The sequence below is a fragment of the Neoarius graeffei genome, chromosome 22 (genome assembly GCF_027579695.1).
Source record: "Neoarius graeffei isolate fNeoGra1 chromosome 22, fNeoGra1.pri, whole genome shotgun sequence".
Lineage (NCBI taxonomy): Eukaryota > Metazoa > Chordata > Actinopteri > Siluriformes > Ariidae > Neoarius > Neoarius graeffei.
Window position 1 is genome coordinate 42036056 of NC_083590.1, and position 13596 is coordinate 42049651.

A 13596-nucleotide genomic window follows, 5' to 3' on the forward strand; every position below is an offset into this window, starting at 1 on the left:
ACAAAGTGTGTTTTCCCACTCTGAACAAGTGCATATCACAATACTATGTTGAAAACTCGTTTCAGACGTGCTTTTACAGTTAATATGACAAATATGATGAAAATGTGTAAAAAGCTCCGTAACACGACAATCCATGCTTAGAAAGTTGTTAGATGTCGCATATGCTCGAATGCACTCAATTCTCTCAAAACCAGTGTTCCTTGTAAAACGTTTGCTTTATGCTCGGAAAAGGCGTTAAACAGTCTGACGGCGCTCCTGCGCTTGGAAAGCTGTTTTCATGCACTCGGAGACACAAAGTGTGTTTTCCCACTCTGAACAAGTGCATATCACAATACTATGTTGAAAACTCGTTTCAGACGTGCTTTTACAGTTAATATGACAAATATGATGAAAATGTGTAAAAAGCTCCGTAACACGACAATCCATGCTTAGAAAGTTGTTAGATGTCGCATATGCTCGAATGCACTCAATTCTCTCAAAACCAGTGTTCCTTGTAAAACGTTTGCTTTATGCTCTGAAAAGGCGTTAAACAGTCTGACGGCGCTCCTGCGCTTGGAAAGCTGTTTTCATGCACTCGGAGACACAAAGTGTGTTTTCCCACTCTGAACAAGTGCATATCACAATACTATGTTGAAAACTCGTTTCAGACGTGCTTTTACAGTTAATATGACAAATATGATGAAAATGTGTAAAAAGCTCCGTAACACGACAATCCATGCTTAGAAAGTTGTTAGATGTCGCATATGCTCGAATGCACTCATTTCACTCAAAATCAAGGTTCCTTGTCAAACGTTTGCTTTATGCTCGGAAAAGGCGTTAGAAACAGTCTGACGGCGCGCCTGCGCTTGGAAAGCTGTTTTCATGCACTCGGAGACACAAAGTGTGTTTTCCCACTCTGAACAAGTGCATATCACAATACTATGTTGAAAACTCGTTTCAGACGTGCTTTTACAGTTAATATGACAAATATGATGAAAATGTGTAAAAAGCTCCGTAACACGACAATCCATGCTTAGAAAGTTGTTAGATGTCGCATATGCTCGAATGCACTCAATTCTCTCAAAACCAGTGTTCCTTGTAAAACGTTTGCTTTATGCTCTGAAAAGGCGTTAAACAGTCTGACGGCGCTCCTGCGCTTGGAAAGCTGTTTTCATGCACTCGGAGACACAAAGTGTGTTTTCCCACTCTGAACAAGTGCATATCACAATACTATGTTGAAAACTCGTTTCAGACGTGCTTTTACAGTTAATGTGACAAATATGATGAAAATGTGTAAAAAGCTCCGAAACACGACAATCCATGCTTAGAAAGTTGTTAGATGTCGCATATGCTCGAATGCACTCATTTCACTCAAAATCAAGGTTCCTTGTCAAACGTTTGCTTTATGCTCGGAAAAGGCGTTAGAAACAGTCTGACGGCGCGCCTGCGCTTGGAAAGCTGTTTTCATGCACTCGGAGACACAAAGTGTGTTTTCCCACTCTGAACAAGTGCATATCACAATACTATGTTGAAAACTCGTTTCAGACGTGCTTTTACAGTTAATATGACAAATATGATGAAAATGTGTAAAAAGCTCCGTAACACGACAATCCATGCTTAGAAAGTTGTTAGATGTCGCATATGCTCGAATGCACTCAATTCTCTCAAAACCAGTGTTCCTTGTAAAACGTTTGCTTTATGCTCTGAAAAGGCGTTAAACAGTCTGACGGCGCTCCTGCGCTTGGAAAGCTGTTTTCATGCACTCGGAGACACAAAGTGTGTTTTCCCACTCTGAACAAGTGCATATCACAATACTATGTTGAAAACTCGTTTCAGACGTGCTTTTACAGTTAATATGACAAATATGATGAAAATGTGTAAAAAGCTCCGTAACACGACAATCCATGCTTAGAAAGTTGTTAGATGTCGCATATGCTCGAATGCACTCATTTCACTCAAAATCAAGGTTCCTTGTCAAACGTTTGCTTTATGCTCGGAAAAGGCGTTAGAAACAGTCTGACGGCGCGCCTGCGCTTGGAAAGCTGTTTTCATGCACTCGGAGACACAAAGTGTGTTTTCCCACTCTGAACAAGTGCATATCACAATACTATGTTGAAAACTCGTTTCAGACGTGCTTTTACAGTTAATATGACAAATATGATGAAAATGTGTAAAAAGCTCCGAAACACGACAATCCATGCTTAGAAAGTTGTTAGATGTCGCATATGCTCGAATGCACTCATTTCACTCAAAATCAAGGTTCCTTGTCAAACGTTTGCTTTATGCTCGGAAAAGGCGTTAGAAACAGTCTGAAGGCGCGCCTGCGCTTGGAAAGCTGTTTTCATGCACTCGGAGACACAAAGTGTGTTTTCCCACTCTGAACAAGTGCATATCACAATACTATGTTGAAAACTCGTTTCAGACGTGCTTTTACAGTTAATATGACAAATATGATGAAAATGTGTAAAAAGCTCCGTAACACGACAATCCATGCTTAGAAAGTTGTTAGATGTCGCATATGCTCGAATGCACTCAATTCTCTCAAAACCAGTGTTCCTTGTAAAACGTTTGCTTTATGCTCTGAAAAGGCGTTAAACAGTCTGACGGCGCTCCTGCGCTTGGAAAGCTGTTTTCATGCACTCGGAGACACAAAGTGTGTTTTCCCACTCTGAACAAGTGCATATCACAATACTATGTTGAAAACTCGTTTCAGACGTGCTTTTACAGTTAATATGACAAATATGATGAAAATGTGTAAAAAGCTCCGTAACACGACAATCCATGCTTAGAAAGTTGTTAGATGTCGCATATGCTCGAATGCACTCAATTCTCTCAAAACCAGTGTTCCTTGTAAAACGTTTGCTTTATGCTCTGAAAAGGCGTTAAACAGTCTGACGGCGCTCCTGCGCTTGGAAAGCTGTTTTCATGCACTCGGAGACACAAAGTGTGTTTTCCCACTCTGAACAAGTGCATATCACAATACTATGTTGAAAACTCGTTTCAGACGTGCTTTTACAGTTAATATGACAAATATGATGAAAATGTGTAAAAAGCTCCGTAACACGACAATCCATGCTTAGAAAGTTGTTAGATGTCGCATATGCTCGAATGCACTCAATTCTCTCAAAACCAGTGTTCCTTGTAAAACGTTTGCTTTATGCTCTGAAAAGGCGTTAAACAGTCTGACGGCGCTCCTGCGCTTGGAAAGCTGTTTTCATGCACTCGGAGACACAAAGTGTGTTTTCCCACTCTGAACAAGTGCATATCACAATACTATGTTGAAAACTCGTTTCAGACGTGCTTTTACAGTTAATATGACAAATATGATGAAAATGTGTAAAAAGCTCCGTAACACGACAATCCATGCTTAGAAAGTTGTTAGATGTCGCATATGCTCGAATGCACTCATTTCACTCAAAATCAAGGTTCCTTGTCAAACGTTTGCTTTATGCTCGGAAAAGGCGTTAGAAACAGTCTGACGGCGCGCCTGCGCTTGGAAAGCTGTTTTCATGCACTCGGAGACACAAAGTGTGTTTTCCCACTCTGAACAAGTGCATATCACAATACTATGTTGAAAACTCGTTTCAGACGTGCTTTTACAGTTAATATGACAAATATGATGAAAATGTGTAAAAAGCTCCGTAACACGACAATCCATGCTTAGAAAGTTGTTAGATGTCGCATATGCTCGAATGCACTCAAAACCAGTGTTCCTTGTAAAACGTTTGCTTTATGCTCTGAAAAGGCGTTAAACAGTCTGACGGCGCTCCTGCGCTTGGAAAGCTGTTTTCATGCACTCGGAGACACAAAGTGTGTTTTCCCACTCTGAACAAGTGCATATCACAATACTATGTTGAAAACTCGTTTCAGACGTGCTTTTACAGTTAATATGACAAATATGATGAAAATGTGTAAAAAGCTCCGAAACACGACAATCCATGCTTAGAAAGTTGTTAGATGTCGCATATGCTCGAATGCACTCATTTCACTCAAAATCAAGGTTCCTTGTCAAACGTTTGCTTTATGCTCGGAAAAGGCGTTAGAAACAGTCTGAAGGCGCTCCTGCGCTTGGAAAGCTGTTTTCATGCACTCGGAGACACAAAGTGTGTTTTCCCACTCTGAACAAGTGCATATCACAATACTATGTTGAAAACTCGTTTCAGACGTGCTTTTACAGTTAATATGACAAATATGATGAAAATGTGTAAAAAGCTCCGTAACACGACAATCCATGCTTAGAAAGTTGTTAGATGTCGCATATGCTCGAATGCACTCAATTCTCTCAAAACCAGTGTTCCTTGTAAAACGTTTGCTTTATGCTCTGAAAAGGCGTTAAACAGTCTGACGGCGCTCCTGCGCTTGGAAAGCTGTTTTCATGCACTCGGAGACACAAAGTGTGTTTTCCCACTCTGAACAAGTGCATATCACAATACTATGTTGAAAACTCGTTTCAGACGTGCTTTTACAGTTAATGTGACAAATATGATGAAAATGTGTAAAAAGCTCCGTAACACGACAATCCATGCTTAGAAAGTTGTTAGATGTCGCATATGCTCGAATGCACTCATTTCACTCAAAATCAAGGTTCCTTGTCAAACGTTTGCTTTATGCTCGGAAAAGGCGTTAGAAACAGTCTGACGGCGCGCCTGCGCTTGGAAAGCTGTTTTCATGCACTCGGAGACACAAAGTGTGTTTTCCCACTCTGAACAAGTGCATATCACAATACTATGTTGAAAACTCGTTTCAGACGTGCTTTTACAGTTAATATGACAAATATGATGAAAATGTGTAAAAAGCTCCGTAACACGACAATCCATGCTTAGAAAGTTGTTAGATGTCGCATATGCTCGAATGCACTCAATTCTCTCAAAACCAGTGTTCCTTGTAAAACGTTTGCTTTATGCTCTGAAAAGGCGTTAAACAGTCTGACGGCGCTCCTGCGCTTGGAAAGCTGTTTTCATGCACTCGGAGACACAAAGTGTGTTTTCCGACTCTGCACAAGTGCATATCACAATACTATGTTGAAAACTCGTTTCAGACGTGCTTTTACAGTTAATGTGACAAATATGATGAAAATGTGTAAAAAGCTCCGAAACACGACAATCCATGCTTAGAAAGTTGTTAGATGTCGCATATGCTCGAATGCACTCATTTCACTCAAAATCAAGGTTCCTTGTCAAACGTTTGCTTTATGCTCGGAAAAGGCGTTAGAAACAGTCTGACGGCGCGCCTGCGCTTGGAAAGCTGTTTTCATGCACTCGGAGACACAAAGTGTGTTTTCCCACTCTGAACAAGTGCATATCACAATACTATGTTGAAAACTCGTTTCAGACGTGCTTTTACAGTTAATATGACAAATATGATGAAAATGTGTAAAAAGCTCCGTAACACGACAATCCATGCTTAGAAAGTTGTTAGATGTCGCATATGCTCGAATGCACTCATTTCACTCAAAATCAAGGTTCCTTGTCAAACGTTTGCTTTATGCTCGGAAAAGGCGTTAGAAACAGTCTGACGGCGCGCCTGCGCTTGGAAAGCTGTTTTCATGCACTCGGAGACACAAAGTGTGTTTTCCCACTCTGAACAAGTGCATATCACAATACTATGTTGAAAACTCGTTTCAGACGTGCTTTTACAGTTAATATGACAAATATGATGAAAATGTGTAAAAAGCTCCGTAACACGACAATCCATGCTTAGAAAGTTGTTAGATGTCGCATATGCTCGAATGCACTCAAAACCAGTGTTCCTTGTAAAACGTTTGCTTTATGCTCTGAAAAGGCGTTAAACAGTCTGACGGCGCTCCTGCGCTTGGAAAACTGTTTTCATGCACTCGGAGACACAAAGTGTGTTTTCCCACTCTGAACAAGTGCATATCACAATACTATGTTGAAAACTCGTTTCAGACGTGCTTTTACAGTTAATATGACAAATATGATGAAAATGTGTAAAAAGCTCCGTAACACGACAATCCATGCTTAGAAAGTTGTTAGATGTCGCATATGCTCGAATGCACTCAATTCTCTCAAAACCAGTGTTCCTTGTAAAACGTTTGCTTTATGCTCTGAAAAGGCGTTAAACAGTCTGACGGCGCTCCTGCGCTTGGAAAGCTGTTTTCATGCACTCGGAGACACAAAGTGTGTTTTCCCACTCTGAACAAGTGCATATCACAATACTATGTTGAAAACTCGTTTCAGACGTGCTTTTACAGTTAATATGACAAATATGATGAAAATGTGTAAAAAGCTCCGTAACACGACAATCCATGCTTAGAAAGTTGTTAGATGTCGCATATGCTCGAATGCACTCAATTCTCTCAAAACCAGTGTTCCTTGTAAAACGTTTGCTTTATGCTCTGAAAAGGCGTTAAACAGTCTGACGGCGCTCCTGCGCTTGGAAAGCTGTTTTCATGCACTCGGAGACACAAAGTGTGTTTTCCCACTCTGAACAAGTGCATATCACAATACTATGTTGAAAACTCGTTTCAGACGTGCTTTTACAGTTAATATGACAAATATGATGAAAATGTGTAAAAAGCTCCGTAACACGACAATCCATGCTTAGAAAGTTGTTAGATGTCGCATATGCTCGAATGCACTCATTTCACTCAAAATCAAGGTTCCTTGTCAAACGTTTGCTTTATGCTCGGAAAAGGCGTTAGAAACAGTCTGACGGCGCTCCTGCGCTTGGAAAGCTGTTTTCATGCACTCGGAGACACAAAGTGTGTTTTCCCACTCTGAACAAGTGCATATCACAATACTATGTTGAAAACTCGTTTCAGACGTGCTTTTACAGTTAATATGACAAATATGATGAAAATGTGTAAAAAGCTCCGTAACACGACAATCCATGCTTAGAAAGTTGTTAGATGTCGCATATGCTCGAATGCACTCATTTCACTCAAAATCAAGGTTCCTTGTCAAACGTTTGCTTTATGCTCGGAAAAGGCGTTAGAAACAGTCTGACGGCGCTCCTGCGCTTGGAAAGCTGTTTTCATGCACTCGGAGACACAAAGTGTGTTTTCCCACTCTGAACAAGTGCATATCACAATACTATGTTGAAAACTCGTTTCAGACGTGCTTTTACAGTTAATATGACAAATATGATGAAAATGTGTAAAAAGCTCCGAAACACGACAATCCATGCTTAGAAAGTTGTTAGATGTCGCATATGCTCGAATGCACTCATTTCACTCAAAATCAAGGTTCCTTGTCAAACGTTTGCTTTATGCTCGGAAAAGGCGTTAGAAACAGTCTGACGGCGCTCCTGCGCTTGGAAAGCTGTTTTCATGCACTCGGAGACACAAAGTGTGTTTTCCCACTCTGAACAAGTGCATATCACAATACTATGTTGAAAACTCGTTTCAGACGTGCTTTTACAGTTAATATGACAAATATGATGAAAATGTGTAAAAAGCTCCGTAACACGACAATCCATGCTTAGAAAGTTGTTAGATGTCGCATATGCTCGAATGCACTCATTTCACTCAAAATCAAGGTTCCTTGTCAAACGTTTGCTTTATGCTCGGAAAAGGCGTTAGAAACAGTCTGACGGCGCGCCTGCGCTTGGAAAGCTGTTTTCATGCACTCGGAGACACAAAGTGTGTTTTCCCACTCTGAACAAGTGCATATCACAATACTATGTTGAAAACTCGTTTCAGACGTGCTTTTACAGTTAATATGACAAATATGATGAAAATGTGTAAAAAGCTCCGTAACACGACAATCCATGCTTAGAAAGTTGTTAGATGTCGCATATGCTCGAATGCACTCAATTCTCTCAAAACCAGTGTTCCTTGTAAAACGTTTGCTTTATGCTCTGAAAAGGCGTTAAACAGTCTGACGGCGCTCCTGCGCTTGGAAAGCTGTTTTCATGCACTCGGAGACACAAAGTGTGTTTTCCCACTCTGAACAAGTGCATATCACAATACTATGTTGAAAACTCGTTTCAGACGTGCTTTTACAGTTAATATGACAAATATGATGAAAATGTGTAAAAAGCTCCGTAACACGACAATCCATGCTTAGAAAGTTGTTAGATGTCGCATATGCTCGAATGCACTCATTTCACTCAAAATCAAGGTTCCTTGTCAAACGTTTGCTTTATGCTCGGAAAAGGCGTTAGAAACAGTCTGACGGCGCGCCTGCGCTTGGAAAGCTGTTTTCATGCACTCGGAGACACAAAGTGTGTTTTCCCACTCTGAACAAGTGCATATCACAATACTATGTTGAAAACTCGTTTCAGACGTGCTTTTACAGTTAATATGACAAATATGATGAAAATCTGTAAAAAGCTCCGAAACACGACAATCCATGCTTAGAAAGTTGTTAGATGTCGCATATGCTCGAATGCACTCATTTCACTCAAAATCAAGGTTCCTTGTCAAACGTTTGCTTTATGCTCGGAAAAGGCGTTAGAAACAGTCTGAAGGCGCGCCTGCGCTTGGAAAGCTGTTTTCATGCACTCGGAGACACAAAGTGTGTTTTCCCACTCTGAACAAGTGCATATCACAATACTATGTTGAAAACTCGTTTCAGACGTGCTTTTACAGTTAATATGACAAATATGATGAAAATGTGTAAAAAGCTCCGTAACACGACAATCCATGCTTAGAAAGTTGTTAGATGTCGCATATGCTCGAATGCACTCAATTCTCTCAAAACCAGTGTTCCTTGTAAAACGTTTGCTTTATGCTCTGAAAAGGCGTTAAACAGTCTGACGGCGCTCCTGCGCTTGGAAAGCTGTTTTCATGCACTCGGAGACACAAAGTGTGTTTTCCCACTCTGAACAAGTGCATATCACAATACTATGTTGAAAACTCGTTTCAGACGTGCTTTTACAGTTAATATGACAAATATGATGAAAATGTGTAAAAAGCTCCGTAACACGACAATCCATGCTTAGAAAGTTGTTAGATGTCGCATATGCTCGAATGCACTCAATTCTCTCAAAACCAGTGTTCCTTGTAAAACGTTTGCTTTATGCTCTGAAAAGGCGTTAAACAGTCTGACGGCGCTCCTGCGCTTGGAAAGCTGTTTTCATGCACTCGGAGACACAAAGTGTGTTTTCCCACTCTGAACAAGTGCATATCACAATACTATGTTGAAAACTCGTTTCAGACGTGCTTTTACAGTTAATATGACAAATATGATGAAAATGTGTAAAAAGCTCCGTAACACGACAATCCATGCTTAGAAAGTTGTTAGATGTCGCATATGCTCGAATGCACTCAATTCTCTCAAAACCAGTGTTCCTTGTAAAACGTTTGCTTTATGCTCTGAAAAGGCGTTAAACAGTCTGACGGCGCTCCTGCGCTTGGAAAGCTGTTTTCATGCACTCGGAGACACAAAGTGTGTTTTCCCACTCTGAACAAGTGCATATCACAATACTATGTTGAAAACTCGTTTCAGACGTGCTTTTACAGTTAATATGACAAATATGATGAAAATGTGTAAAAAGCTCCGTAACACGACAATCCATGCTTAGAAAGTTGTTAGATGTCGCATATGCTCGAATGCACTCATTTCACTCAAAATCAAGGTTCCTTGTCAAACGTTTGCTTTATGCTCGGAAAAGGCGTTAGAAACAGTCTGACGGCGCGCCTGCGCTTGGAAAGCTGTTTTCATGCACTCGGAGACACAAAGTGTGTTTTCCCACTCTGAACAAGTGCATATCACAATACTATGTTGAAAACTCGTTTCAGACGTGCTTTTACAGTTAATATGACAAATATGATGAAAATGTGTAAAAAGCTCCGTAACACGACAATCCATGCTTAGAAAGTTGTTAGATGTCGCATATGCTCGAATGCACTCAAAACCAGTGTTCCTTGTAAAACGTTTGCTTTATGCTCTGAAAAGGCGTTAAACAGTCTGACGGCGCTCCTGCGCTTGGAAAGCTGTTTTCATGCACTCGGAGACACAAAGTGTGTTTTCCCACTCTGAACAAGTGCATATCACAATACTATGTTGAAAACTCGTTTCAGACGTGCTTTTACAGTTAATATGACAAATATGATGAAAATGTGTAAAAAGCTCCGAAACACGACAATCCATGCTTAGAAAGTTGTTAGATGTCGCATATGCTCGAATGCACTCATTTCACTCAAAATCAAGGTTCCTTGTCAAACGTTTGCTTTATGCTCGGAAAAGGCGTTAGAAACAGTCTGAAGGCGCGCCTGCGCTTGGAAAGCTGTTTTCATGCACTCGGAGACACAAAGTGTGTTTTCCCACTCTGAACAAGTGCATATCACAATACTATGTTGAAAACTCGTTTCAGACGTGCTTTTACAGTTAATATGACAAATATGATGAAAATGTGTAAAAAGCTCCGTAACACGACAATCCATGCTTAGAAAGTTGTTAGATGTCGCATATGCTCGAATGCACTCAAAACCAGTGTTCCTTGTAAAACGTTTGCTTTATGCTCTGAAAAGGCGTTAAACAGTCTGACGGCGCTCCTGCGCTTGGAAAGCTGTTTTCATGCACTCGGAGACACAAAGTGTGTTTTCCCACTCTGAACAAGTGCATATCACAATACTATGTTGAAAACTCGTTTCAGACGTGCTTTTACAGTTAATATGACAAATATGATGAAAATGTGTAAAAAGCTCCGAAACACGACAATCCATGCTTAGAAAGTTGTTAGATGTCGCATATGCTCGAATGCACTCATTTCACTCAAAATCAAGGTTCCTTGTCAAACGTTTGCTTTATGCTCGGAAAAGGCGTTAGAAACAGTCTGAAGGCGCGCCTGCGCTTGGAAAGCTGTTTTCATGCACTCGGAGACACAAAGTGTGTTTTCCCACTCTGAACAAGTGCATATCACAATACTATGTTGAAAACTCGTTTCAGACGTGCTTTTACAGTTAATATGACAAATATGATGAAAATGTGTAAAAAGCTCCGTAACACGACAATCCATGCTTAGAAAGTTGTTAGATGTCGCATATGCTCGAATGCACTCAATTCTCTCAAAACCAGTGTTCCTTGTAAAACGTTTGCTTTATGCTCTGAAAAGGCGTTAAACAGTCTGACGGCGCTCCTGCGCTTGGAAAGCTGTTTTCATGCACTCGGAGACACAAAGTGTGTTTTCCCACTCTGAACAAGTGCATATCACAATACTATGTTGAAAACTCGTTTCAGACGTGCTTTTACAGTTAATATGACAAATATGATGAAAATGTGTAAAAAGCTCCGTAACACGACAATCCATGCTTAGAAAGTTGTTAGATGTCGCATATGCTCGAATGCACTCAATTCTCTCAAAACCAGTGTTCCTTGTAAAACGTTTGCTTTATGCTCTGAAAAGGCGTTAAACAGTCTGACGGCGCTCCTGCGCTTGGAAAGCTGTTTTCATGCACTCGGAGACACAAAGTGTGTTTTCCCACTCTGAACAAGTGCATATCACAATACTATGTTGAAAACTCGTTTCAGACGTGCTTTTACAGTTAATGTGACAAATATGATGAAAATGTGTAAAAAGCTCCGTAACACGACAATCCATGCTTAGAAAGTTGTTAGATGTCGCATATGCTCGAATGCACTCATTTCACTCAAAATCAAGGTTCCTTGTCAAACGTTTGCTTTATGCTCGGAAAAGGCGTTAGAAACAGTCTGACGGCGCGCCTGCGCTTGGAAAGCTGTTTTCATGCACTCGGAGACACAAAGTGTGTTTTCCCACTCTGAACAAGTGCATATCACAATACTATGTTGAAAACTCGTTTCAGACGTGCTTTTACAGTTAATATGACAAATATGATGAAAATGTGTAAAAAGCTCCGTAACACGACAATCCATGCTTAGAAAGTTGTTAGATGTCGCATATGCTCGAATGCACTCAAAACCAGTGTTCCTTGTAAAACGTTTGCTTTATGCTCTGAAAAGGCGTTAAACAGTCTGACGGCGCTCCTGCGCTTGGAAAACTGTTTTCATGCACTCGGAGACACAAAGTGTGTTTTCCCACTCTGAACAAGTGCATATCACAATACTATGTTGAAAACTCGTTTCAGACGTGCTTTTACAGTTAATATGACAAATATGATGAAAATGTGTAAAAAGCTCCGAAACACGACAATCCATGCTTAGAAAGTTGTTAGATGTCGCATATGCTCGAATGCACTCATTTCACTCAAAATCAAGGTTCCTTGTCAAACGTTTGCTTTATGCTCGGAAAAGGCGTTAGAAACAGTCTGAAGGCGCTCCTGCGCTTGGAAAGCTGTTTTCATGCACTCGGAGACACAAAGTGTGTTTTCCCACTCTGAACAAGTGCATATCACAATACTATGTTGAAAACTCGTTTCAGACGTGCTTTTACAGTTAATATGACAAATATGATGAAAATGTGTAAAAAGCTCCGTAACACGACAATCCATGCTTAGAAAGTTGTTAGATGTCGCATATGCTCGAATGCACTCAATTCTCTCAAAACCAGTGTTCCTTGTAAAACGTTTGCTTTATGCTCTGAAAAGGCGTTAAACAGTCTGACGGCGCTCCTGCGCTTGGAAAGCTGTTTTCATGCACTCGGAGACACAAAGTGTGTTTTCCCACTCTGAACAAGTGCATATCACAATACTATGTTGAAAACTCGTTTCAGACGTGCTTTTACAGTTAATATGACAAATATGATGAAAATGTGTAAAAAGCTCCGTAACACGACAATCCATGCTTAGAAAGTTGTTAGATGTCGCATATGCTCGAATGCACTCAATTCTCTCAAAACCAGTGTTCCTTGTAAAACGTTTGCTTTATGCTCTGAAAAGGCGTTAAACAGTCTGACGGCGCTCCTGCGCTTGGAAAGCTGTTTTCATGCACTCGGAGACACAAAGTGTGTTTTCCCACTCTGAACAAGTGCATATCACAATACTATGTTGAAAACTCGTTTCAGACGTGCTTTTACAGTTAATATGACAAATATGATGAAAATGTGTAAAAAGCTCCGTAACACGACAATCCATGCTTAGAAAGTTGTTAGATGTCGCATATGCTCGAATGCACTCATTTCACTCAAAATCAAGGTTCCTTGTCAAACGTTTGCTTTATGCTCGGAAAAGGCGTTAGAAACAGTCTGACGGCGCGCCTGCGCTTGGAAAGCTGTTTTCATGCACTCGGAGACACAAAGTGTGTTTTCCCACTCTGAACAAGTGCATATCACAATACTATGTTGAAAACTCGTTTCAGACGTGCTTTTACAGTTAATATGACAAATATGATGAAAATGTGTAAAAAGCTCCGTAACACGACAATCCATGCTTAGAAAGTTGTTAGATGTCGCATATGCTCGAATGCACTCAAAACCAGTGTTCCTTGTAAAACGTTTGCTTTATGCTCTGAAAAGGCGTTAAACAGTCTGACGGCGCTCCTGCGCTTGGAAAGCTGTTTTCATGCACTCGGAGACACAAAGTGTGTTTTCCCACTCTGAACAAGTGCATATCACAATACTATGTTGAAAACTCGTTTCAGACGTGCTTTTACAGTTAATATGACAAATATGATGAAAATGTGTAAAAAGCTCCGTAACACGACAATCCATGCATAGAAAGTTGTTAGATGTCGCATATGCTCGAATGCACTCAATTCTCTCAAAACCAGTGTTCCTTGTAAAACGTTTGCTTTATGC